Raw genomic sequence first — 11702 nt, forward strand, 5'->3', positions numbered from 1 at the left:
TGTATCTTTGCATGGAGTTCCTGTGGCCATTATCTCTGATAGAGATACCAGATACACGTCACACTTTTGGAAAAGTTTCCAACAGTCTTTGGGCACGCATTTAAATTTCAGTACGGCTTACCATCATCAGACGGATGGGCAGAGTGAGAGTTGTAACATCCGTCAAAATGGATTTCCAAAATCCGACCCGCTTCCAATTTTGGATCCTAACCTTTGAAACCTTAAAAATTTTTGTGAATTTAGTAACCGTTATAGTTATTCATTTATTTAGTAATTAGTTAATTTAATTAATTACTTACAATTTTAAATTTAATTAAATCATATTAGTTAGTTTTTTTAGATTTTTTAAAATAAGTTTTATGATAATTAAGTTATCATGGATTGTTAGTTATAAAATATATATAAACTAAACATTATTAGTTAAGTATAATGGATTGTCATGTTAACTGGTGAAGGAGTAAGATATAACTCAGTTAGCTTAGTTAAGGTAACTTCAGGGGCTATTTGTAACATTTCAAAACTTAAAAACAAAAGAAACAAAAAGCTGTCGACCGCGGGTTTCGAACACGCGTTCACCCGTCCAACAAACAGCGTTCTTACCACTACATCACTAATCAGTTTTGTTAATAAATCGATTTCCTATGGCATATATATCCTATTTTCTCGCTGACTCCTTTTGAACTTGCCGCCAAACGAATGACAGCAACAATACAGTGACTTTCCTTTTCTCCTCTTCCCTGATTACTCGATGTCATGATTGAAGGTTTCCTTTTTTTTTTTTAATCAATCAATCAAACATGATTGATCCTAAATTATTTTGCTACCATACTCTACGAGATCTCCATACCTTATAAATACCGAGCCTTCCCCTCACATCACCCTCACAAACCCTCTACTCGCTAACAAACCCCGCCGGAGACGAAACAGTAGGCTGCCATCACCACGAGACCTTTTCACTATCCTCCGTTTTGACCCCAAAGCACTCGGAGAAACCACCGGAGTTTCGTCGGAGATACACGAAGACGTCGCCGACAACCGGAGTCTTCGACTCGTTACGTTCGGTATAACTTTCTTGTTTCTTTTTTTATTCTGTTGATATATATAACTAGTTCTATACCCGTCCGGTGGACGGACATATTGATGGTACAATGACATGTATTTTATTGTTTGTAATCTAAACAAAACATTATTTGTTTAAAACCAAAAAACTGTGTGAAAATTTTAATATAAAAAACATTCATATGCAGATATATATATTTGAACTTCATCTTTAGGCCCCTTCCCTCGGACTGCAAAGGAGTAGTAACCATAATACTCTTTTTTCATTTTACACTAATAATAACCTTGAATGGGTTTAGAAGGGGAAAAAGGTTTCCGGTCTATATATCAAACAAAAGGCTTACATCTATAATAACTAAAAGTATTGCAATGAAATGTCGTATTAAGTACACCAATCCAAATAAAATCCAGATTCCAGACCCCACTTTCAACACCTAAGGTCCTAAAGCCTACTAAGTGCTCCTTACCATCTGTAATCCATAGCTCCCTGTCTATATTTTTCAATTTTGCTCTTCTTTTAATCCATTCCGATCCATGAAGCAACTTTATTCCATATATCCGTAGAGGCATTGCACTCGAGCATTAAATGGCTTTTAGATTCCTCCTCAGCTGAACATAGGCTGCATACTGTAGATGGCAGGGTAACTCTACCCGCTAGGTTGCATGCCACCGAGATTCTGTTCTGCACTAGATGCCATATAAAGCACGCGACTTTAGATGGGACCCATCAAATCCACTTAAAAATTTCTCATTGGATATGTTCCTCCATCGTCCATTAACATTGCCTTCCTCATAGATTTAACCGAAAAGACACCCGAATATTCCAGCTTCCAGCCCTATCCGTCTTCCTCTAACGTAAAGTTATAACTCATAATTAGCTCTTCCAAGTCATTTATATCTTCCACCATAATACCCGGGAGTCTTTTTATCTTCCAACACCATTTGACCCGCTTGCCACTATCCTTGCCGACGAAGATTCTATCCGAAATCAGGCACGATATTTGTTTCTCCATGTCATACGGGAAAGACCTCTTTCAACGGTATATGTCCCAACCACTTGTCTCTCCAGAATTCAGTCCTGTTCCATGTCCCCTATTGTTGCGCTTATTTTACTCCAAGCACCTGCATATCTCCATGTCTCCCATTGCTGCGCTTAGGTAGTTAGTTATTACAAGGAAAAACGAAACTTTTAGACATAAAGTTCCTGTAAAACCAGAACCGACCCATTAATAGATTACAAAACTTAAGTTTCTTGTGCAGTAAAATGTCACAATTCTAACCATTTTAAAGATTTTTCAGCTGTAAAACTTAAGTTTCTTGTGCATTTACTTTGTAGAATGATTTTTTCTCTATACATAAATTTCACAATTGATCTTCATAATTACATTGTTACCTAACTTTTTTATTTGTGACCAAGAACTTGAAATTATACTCAGGTTAATTAAAATAATAATAGAAAAGAAAATATGTATGGAACATAAAAAGAACCTGCATTGTCTCTTTCTTCTCAGGGCTAAATGATAAGTCTCTTGCTCATAGACATTCCTTTAACCAACATGCAATCAAACACCAGAATATTGATTCCGTCACAATTTAATTTCATGCAAAGCTATATATAAGGTGTAAACATCGAGTAGAGTTACCAGCAAGTTCGATATACGTAGACTCTAGACTCTTATATCTTTATGTAAAAAAACGATATCTACAACATAAGATAAAAAGGTAATAGGCAAAAATCCCAATGAAATTATGATGCTAATTATCAACATATGGCCAATACGAAGTTGACATCATGATCTTGATGCTAATTATAAAGAACCACCATCAACAGGAACCTTCAAATTCATTTCCCAAAACACCATTACAACAGACCTGCAAATCAATTTGTTAACCCATATGGTATTATATTCTACTTTTAGAAATTTAATAACGATGATAACTATCTATTTACGAGTTGGAGTTGTTACCTTGAATCTCGATTAACTTACAATCGATCGGTACTGGTTGATGCGATGGAAATCGTGGCCTTGTTTCAAATGGAACTCTTTTGGTAGAGGCTGGCGATGGTGGCAATTGGTGGTTGTCCTTCGTTGCTTGATTCGAATGGATTCACATCCAAGTCTTCTTTAAGGTTAACTGCATCAAAATCACACAAACAAACCTTTCGATTTGACCAATTTAGCCTTGAGTCCAAAAAAGAAGAAAAAAGGTTAAAAGAACGGTTAAGGCTTCGTAATCTTCGTTATCTATGATGATCCGGACGGAGTGTGAGAAAAGGTTAAAAGAAGAACTGAGGAGGAAGACGATCGGAGTGTGAAAAATGCGCAGTGGAGAAAAACTTTTGAAAGGGTTGAGTGTGGAAACGTGGGAGAGAGGATGTACTAAAATTCTGGCTTTGACCTAACCGCCAATTAACCTCTCCTTGTTTTTCTGAATTATAATGGTCAGGATTTAATCTTAATTTGATCCAATGGTTTAGATCGTATGTTGTTCCCATTGACTTTAATGGGAACATAAGAATATATAATTTTCCCGGTGATTGCGCATCATTCGAAACACACACTGGTTTGTAGTCGTCGCCGGAGCAAACGGAGTTCACCGGAGAAACCCGAAGCCACCGGAGTTCGTTGGCGCAAACCCGCAACATACTGGAGAAGATCCTGTCGTGTCAGTCGACGCCAGATCCAAACGGAGTCTTGCCGGGGATACGTCGGCCTCGAGCCGCTACGCGTCGGTATACTTTCATAACTCAAATGTTTTCTTTTGCTTCAAGTCGCACGAAGTGGGCCACAACCAATAAACAATAAGAACAATCAAAATCAAAATTTTGAGTTTGGAAATGTCGTTGATGTTTTGATTACTGTTCTGTCGAAGAAGAAGGCCAACTTTGCTTCTTTCTTTTAGTTCCTTTTGAAAACTTATGAAATTATATTAATTATTATTTAACTATCTTATTCAGTTTTAGAAACAGACTATATAAACTCTTAAAACCTGTGTATTTAAATGATTGATAAGGAGATAATATATGATGTTCAAATTATAACCCATAGTTTTATTTTCAACTCTTTTCTTTTATAATAAACTCTTGAATTTCATTACATAAAATTTAGTTTGTATTATTCTTTTTATTTTATTTCTTCCCTTTAGAACAATACAATCTTAAATTTTGTAATAACTAAAAATAACTAACAAATTATTTTTAAACTTTAATGCTAATAATGTGATAAAGTATAATTAATTAAATCATAAACTCTAGGGATCATATTTAACCTATAACTTTTAACGAGTTCGTTATGTGCCATTTTAAATATCTAGGATAATCACTCTTGTGCATTTGAATTCTCCATCCTTACTCGTGCGTTATTACAAGAAATCGCAACGCAACCACTGTGAGTATACTCGATCCCATTTTCGTTTTAAACACTTTGGGTGCAACATGTATTTCATATTCAAATTACACCACACTTGAAACTTGTTACATTCACACCCTATCCACATTTAAACACGAAACATTTTACTGCTTGTTAATCTCATATGCTATGCAAGTTGATCGTATAACACAAGTTGATCGTATAACACAAGTTGATCGTATGACATAAGTTGATCGTATAACACAAGTTGATCGTATAACACAAGTTGATCGTATAACACAAGTTGATCGTATAACACAAGTTGATCGTATAACACAAGTTGATCGTATAACACAAGTTGATCGTATAAAACAAGTTGATCGTATTGAACAAGTTGAACGTGTTAACCTCCCGCTAGTCTATTGGGAAAGGCAAAGTGGATCATGTTATTCGTGTTGGATATGAGTACTTAAACTGTTTTATTCTACTATGCTACGTATCAAACTTGTATACTCGTCAACATTCTTTTTGTTGATGTTATTTTAATACATGTTGCAGGTTGATAGATGAAGGATTCAAGAATCAAGTTAGGGTGGATTAGAAACACACCTAGGAATAAACTATGTTGGAATCTTGTTTTGTTTATTTGAACAATGTATAGCATTCTAGCATTTATGAAATTGAATTTAAATTATATTGTCACAATAGTGTTATGTTGTTTTGAGCAATTTGTTCGTCTCATCCCGATGTTTCCGCCATCGGTTGGGGTGTGACAACTGCAACAGCCTGAAATTCCCACTTGGAAATGGGAAATGGTGACAATGGATTTCATCACTAAGTTGCCAAAGACTAAGAAAGGAAATGATACTATTTGGGTGATAGTAGATAGACTGACTAAGTCAGCACATTTCCTACCCATTAAGGAAACTTTCAGTTCTGACATGTTGGCCCAATTATATGTTGATAAGATTGTATATTTGCATGGAGTTCCTGTGGCCATTATCTCTGATAGAGATACCAGATACACGTCACACTTTTGGAAAAGTTTCCAACAGTCTTTGGGCACGCATTTAAATTTCAGTACGGCTTACCATCATCAGACGGATGGGCAGAGTGAGCGTACAATTCAAACTCTGGAAGACATGCTTCGTGCATGTGTAATTGATTTAGGAGGTAGCTGGGATAAGCACCTGCCATTGATCGAGTTCTCCTACAACAATAGCTACCATACAAGCATTCAGGCTGCGCCTTTTGAGGCATTATATGGTAGGAAATGCAGAACGCCTATTTGTTGGGCAGAAGTAGGAGAAGCTCAATTATCAGGACCAGATATAGTCTTGGAAACGACGGACAAGATCGTCCAGATTCGTGATCGCATGAAGGCTGCGAGGGATAGGCAGAAGAGTTATGCTAATAAGAGGCGAAAACCTCTAAAGTTTGAGGTTGGTGATAAAGTCCTGCTTAAGGTATGACCCTGGAAAGGGGTGATGCGATTTGGTAAGAAAGGTAAGCTAAGCCCGAGGTATATAGGACCATTCGAGATCATCGAATGTGTAGGATCAGTGGCTTATAAGTTAAACTTACCTGAAGAACTCAGTGGTATTCATAATGTATTCCACATCTGCAATCTGAAGAAATGCCTAGCTGATGAATCACTAGTCATCCCACATACAGATGTGCAAATAGATGAGAGCTTGAAATTTGTGGAGAAACCTTTGTCGATTGAGGATCGACAAGTTAAGAAGCTTCGTAGGAAGCATGTGCCTATTGTAAAGGTTAAATAGGATGCCCGCAGAGGTCCCGAGTACACGTGGGAGGTAGAATCCGCAATGAAAGAAAAGTACCCTCATTTGTTTCAGTAAATCTCAGGGTCGAGATTTCTTTAAGGGGGTGAGGATGTAACACCTCGAAAATTCATGTCCAGTAATGTATTGACATGTGTCATAAGCTCTGAACGTGTGCAAGATTTCGTATGAAGGACCAAAGTTGACAAACAAGGAAAGTATGTGAATATAAGGGTTCAAAATGTCAACAACGGATAAATATATCTTTCAATAACCTTATATGATGTTTACATCCTTAAACGAATAAATCATGGATCATACGAAGCTAATTGTGAAAGAAAGTGAGGAATTACAAACTACAGGGGCTAAATGTGTCAACATGTTTTAAGTATACCTCTGAGTGATCTTTTAGCAGACCCGAAGCTTTGTAATGATAAATTATACTCACTAGAATGAGTGATAAAAATTTCACAAGGTTTCGATAAAGTATGAGAAAGTTATGACAATATTCGTATACGAGGGATTAAAAGCGTCAATATCGAAATTTAGGACTTTTCGGTGAACGTATGAATAACCGGGGACTAAACAAAGTTGGGTTATGACTTGGGGTCCTTAAAATTCAAGTTTGGGGGTTTATAGTGCAAGAAACCACTTTAAAATCAAGTTTGGAAGGACCAGGGACCAAAATTGCAATTTTTGAAACTTTGTAACCGGATCAGAGGGGCCACGTGGCCCGCGTAAGATCCTTATGAATCCTGAAGCGGGCCGCCTCAGCATGCCAGATGCAGAAAAACATCACAGGTGTCTGTACAGCCGGTTTAACTGACTTAAAAACGTGGTTTTTCATACCTGGAGCTTGTTTGATGGTTTTAAAGGGTGTAGGGACACTTGGAATGATCCCATAACAACCCTAGACCTTGTTTGGCATGATCTTGATGATCAAAGAAGCCTATATAAAGGCCTTGAGTTGGTTTTTCATTTGCTCATTCATTTGGAACTTCACAACTCTTCTCTTGGAGGTTCCTGGAGCTCAAGGCTCATCCTTAGTGTTCATTAGTCGTGCTTAGGACTTTTGTAAGTATGCTTAACGTCCTTTAATTCAGTTTTGCATAGTTTATTAGCGTAAAGTCAAACCGTCGTAATTAAGATTTGACTTCGTCATTAATCTTAATTGCTCCAGTCAAAATTCAAATTGAAAGTACCTATGAGTTGGTAATTATGTGGGCATTAAACCCTTAAAAGGTCACCCTCTGATTCCCCCTCTAATTAGGTCAATTGTCGAGTCAAACTTGATTATAAAAAGTCAACAGAAAGCTAATTTTCAAATAAATGCATAATTAGCAATGTAGAAGCTATGCAACCTGTTTTGACATTAATATAACTTGGTAATCAATGTAAGAACATGTCTAAACATGTTCAACTCGACAATTTTCAGTTTAGGCTCGGTTCGGGACCGAAAGTCGCATAGTTTGACTTATGCTTTGACTTTCAGTTCTGACCCGTTTGTGCATGATTTAGGAATGCCTTAGAGCCTTATTAGGACCAAGTTACCTATAAGTATAACCCTCTGTGATTATACAACTTGGTTCATTAGTTATCCAACTTATATGCATGTTTCCGTTAATCGCCTAAATGTTGACTATTATGCCCTTATGACCTTAAAGCATGAATTTTGAAAATGTAAAAGAGTAGAAACCTTAGGTACTGATTTATAAACTTGTACCTAGAATTTGACATCAATTTGAGGTCTAGATTAAGAGTTACGCTCAATAGCGTAATTAGAAAGCCTTTTAGTAATTAAATGGCGTAATTAGCATATAGCCTATCTAAACCCAATTTTTTTGACACCAAACTTTATACCTACTGATGTAAAATAATATTTTGGGATTTTTGTAGATTTTTATTTATTTTTTTTAGGCTGATCATAACCTAGAGTTCTAAGCTTAATTCGGTAGTTGTCGGTTTTGCCCTTTTAAGCCATAAAATGAGTTTTACCAAACCTTTTGGCACCAAACCTTTTTCTACTGATCTAATATGATGAATAGAATATTTTAAGGCTTCTGGAATAGTAAAAATATCAGCTTCCCTTTAAGAACCCGGAAATAGCTCAAAATCGCCATTTTAAGCGTTTTAAACGCATAGTATGTATTAAAACCATATTAGACATATAAGACTTGATACCTACTGATGTTTTAAGTAAATTTCTATACTTTAGCCGTAAGCAAAAGTTTTGAAGTCAGATTTCTAGATTTCACCTTTAAACCTTAAGTGAAATTACCAAAATGCCCCTTCGGAGCATAGTATGGTTAGAAATGATAAATTTCACATATAGGTTATACCCTACTGATATAACTTAGTAAATTAAGTATTTTTACTAATTACATCAGATCCGAAACTCAGAATTATATTTAAACTCTTTTATAACCTTCTAAATAACCAAAATACCCTTACGGGGCATAAATTGGTTTTAAATTCGTTATGGGCATAATAGAAGATATCTTGCTGATGTTACAACATATTTAAGGAATGTTAACTTAGGAAACTTGAATATGACTCTTATGGTTACTCGTTACACACTTTTCGCGTTCGGATCGGCGTATGTAATTAATTTGCATATATTAGTCGAAACGGGTTTAACCATATCGTTTTGTCTCAAAATCCAGAATGTGTTTAAGTTAACCATATTAAACAAGCATGCAAGCTTGTCAGGTCAAAACCACATTCTAAACCGGTGTTCGCTTTATCATGCGTTATGGACCGTGTCTTCCTTTTGAAAACTAACCGGTCTAAGTCTAAGCTTAATTAAAGACCCGTTAGGATTCTAATAGGTTATTAAAAACCTTCGTTCCAGATTAGGAGCCCAGTAAAAGCTACGTGCACTTGCTGTATTTGATTTATACATTGCTCAGGTAAATACTCTTAACTTATATTCTCTATACGGGCTTGGGATACGGTACTATAAAAGTACCGCTTGGTCGGGTGTATGTAGTCATTTAAATCGTATTGTGATTGATGTATTTACATAACCTGTTTGATATGTATTATTTGGTGTATGGCCCTTGGGGGTTAAATGACCATGTCCCGGATATCCTTGGCATCATTCATAGAAATGGCCACGACCTAAGCACGGGGTGTAGGCGTACACCTGGCAGTTGCATTATGTAAAAAAACTGGTATCCCGCTGTAAGGAATCAACCTTGTGGGCATTATACCTGTGGCGTGTCAGTTAACTTAAGTCCGGCCTTACAAACCGGCCCTAATGAACGACAAATGAGTAAAACTGTATACAAGATTATTTTGAATAATTGTCCCAAGTTATAAAATATATTTTTGCCTAAGTGCACTCAAATCAATTTTCTAAACATTTTCAAAATGAGTCAGTTAAGTTGTATTTACCAGTGCAAACTGACGTATTTTCCAAAAAGGCTAAGTGCAGGTACTATACGTAATAGGCTGGCTACTCCAGGCATCGTTACTCAAGTCTCGCAAGCTTTAGATGTCAAAGTCTGTTGAACAAGTTTCCTTTTTATTTGATCCGCCTGTGGATCTGTTTCGACTGTTTTGTGATACTTAAACATTACAATTTATTCAGTTGAAATGAATCTATATCTTTTGCTTCCGCTGTGCATTTATATGTTGTGTTGTTTGACTATGCTGATATCAACTACGTCACGATACTCCCCACCGGACCCACCGGTGACACGTGGAAATTAGGGGTGTGACATGAAATAATAAAATTGACCACATGTCAACATACTAGAAACGGGAATTTATAACCTAATTATAAGGTAATGAATTTTGATATAATATATCGAAAATTTAGGATGTTACAATATTCCTATAGCGAATTTTGGGAATCAAGAATAAATACGTTTATCTCAAAATCAAATGTATCTTGAGAGGTCAAAGCGTAAAAGTGCGAGATTACACCTCACCAGAGGGTGATAGAAACACGTGTTATTACTTATTAGGATAAAGGATCATGTACAAAACAACTTTTCTGTGCGAAGCATACGTGAGAAGGATATAAGGACAAGTGTCATTGGCATGAAGGGTAATTTGGTCCTTTCCCAGGTGAACAACTTCACCTTTAATTTTCAAACGGTTATAACTTTTTCATACCTTAATATTTAAAAAAATTACACCATATCAACAACCATTTCATTCTCTTTAATTCAAGCAGTGGGTATCACCCCAAACTTGATAATGTCATCCCCTAAACGTGGTTGGTACTTACCAAACGAGAGAAGGACTAAATCCGACTCATTGGTAAGGGTCCACTAGAATAAGTATAGTGTAATTTTTCATCAAGATGAGGATGTCACCCCTAACTTGATGTATAATTTCGTGATTATCGAGAACGCGGATTAAGAGTCCTTCACCAAAGTGAGGGTTTCACGGCTATTTTGGTGAATCATCTCGTTTGTATAATACAAGTGTTTTCGTGCCTTCGTGTTTGTGGAATAAGTGTCTTTAGGAAAAGTTATATGTATATTTTTTAGGCAAAAAAGGATAAAGAAGAAGCATATATGAAGTATTTTGTATAAGTAACATGAATAATCAAGAATTGTCAAGTTCGGGATTCCTAATCATAGACTAGGTCAAATTATGACAACTTTTTCCTGATTCCCTATGGTTATGGCCCTGATACCAATCTGTCACACTCCAACCGATAACGGAAACATCAGAGTGAGACGAAAACGAGATTGCAAGAGACTTCATAACGACTATTTGTAACAATATTTAATAATCAAAATTTCATTTCATTTCTAACTCGGAAATACATAGTTTTGAATCAAAGTACAACATCTTGAACAAGGAAACAAAGTGAAAAATATAAGCATATTTTAAAGTGTGTTTCTAGTCTTCGTGCTAGATTTGTTTCAATGTACATCATCAAGTTCCTGCAATATATATTAAAGTACATGTCAACAAACAAAGTATTGGCGAGTATACAAGTTTGAGTTACAAGCATAAGTATAAAACGGTTTAAACGAATCCACATAACATAATCGTAAATTAAGACTTATCATACAACACTAGCATGCATCTCCTACTTGTCAACCTAAAGTTTCCCACTAGCGTAATCTTGTCGTCGCAATGACAAGACCGTTTTTGTATAACTTTTCTAGGTACTCGTTTGGACACTAAGTTTTCATGTGCTTTCATGGGTCCTAACTTGCCCATTAGAATCACAAACAAGGAGTCTAGAAATGAAGATAATGTAACCTAAGTCCTTGACCTCTAACCATGATCCGGTTAGGATCAAGAATTCGATTATTAAGTATATATTATATATGTTAAGTTATAATTTAGTCCATCATGTATTATCATGTAACTCAAGCATGGAGGTAGGATGATTTCCATCCATTAAACCTCTTTGTATGAATCACCAAAGCACAAACTTATCAACTTCGTTGATGAGTTCGGTTGGTCATGAATATAAGATTTGACTAAACCAGCTAACTAAAAAAACAACCAAGTGAGCAAACTAGATGCACATATCTCG

General features: G+C 36.0%; 2 long non-coding RNA genes across 2 annotated transcripts; one reads left to right on the forward strand and one right to left on the reverse strand.

Annotated features, from left to right (window-relative positions):
* Positions 1 to 1406: 1406 nt before the first annotated feature.
* On the reverse strand, positions 1407 to 3561 carry LOC110909073. Its single transcript, XR_004878695.1, has 2 exons — positions 3027 to 3561; positions 1407 to 2931 (listed from the first exon to the last, which is right to left on the reverse strand). It is a non-coding gene; the product is annotated as an uncharacterized LOC110909073 (long non-coding RNA).
* A 105-nt stretch (positions 3562 to 3666) lies between these two features.
* LOC118486384 lies at positions 3667 to 5103 on the forward strand. The gene is made up of 3 exons (XR_004878696.1): positions 3667 to 3793; positions 4375 to 4448; positions 4968 to 5103. It is a non-coding gene; the product is annotated as an uncharacterized LOC118486384 (long non-coding RNA).
* The last annotated feature ends 6599 nt before the right edge of the window (positions 5104 to 11702 follow it).

Source organism: Helianthus annuus, chromosome 14 (assembly GCF_002127325.2).
Source record: "Helianthus annuus cultivar XRQ/B chromosome 14, HanXRQr2.0-SUNRISE, whole genome shotgun sequence".
In the NCBI taxonomy this organism is placed as follows: Eukaryota; Viridiplantae; Streptophyta; class Magnoliopsida; order Asterales; family Asteraceae; genus Helianthus; species Helianthus annuus.